The sequence below is a fragment of the Neovison vison genome, chromosome 8 (assembly GCF_020171115.1).
Source record: "Neovison vison isolate M4711 chromosome 8, ASM_NN_V1, whole genome shotgun sequence".
Classification (NCBI taxonomy): domain Eukaryota; kingdom Metazoa; phylum Chordata; class Mammalia; order Carnivora; family Mustelidae; genus Neogale; species Neogale vison.
The window spans coordinates 5,206,718-5,207,048 of NC_058098.1; positions in this window are offsets into that span (position 1 = coordinate 5,206,718).

Sequence of the window (331 nt, forward strand, 5' to 3'; positions counted from 1 at the left end):
TGTTCCCTGGGTGTTCTCGGGAAGTCATTTCGGAACTGCGTAGAGGGACGATTATAATCAGATTTACAGCCGTCTAGTTTTAAGTTTCAAAGTTGTGCCGACAAGAATCCGCTGGAGGGTGGGAGGGAATGGTTACGGATCCCGGCGTGGCCCGCGGTGGGGCCCAGCACCATGTGTGACCCGGAGCCGACTCTGTGGGTTCGCCGGGAGCAGGGACAAACGCCCCGTGAGCAGCGGGCTTTTCTCGTGCCGGTGGCATCATCCCCTGAGCTCCGAAACGAGACAGGTGAGCGGCTGGGCCACTGCAGAGCTCTGTGGGTTCAGCCGGGAC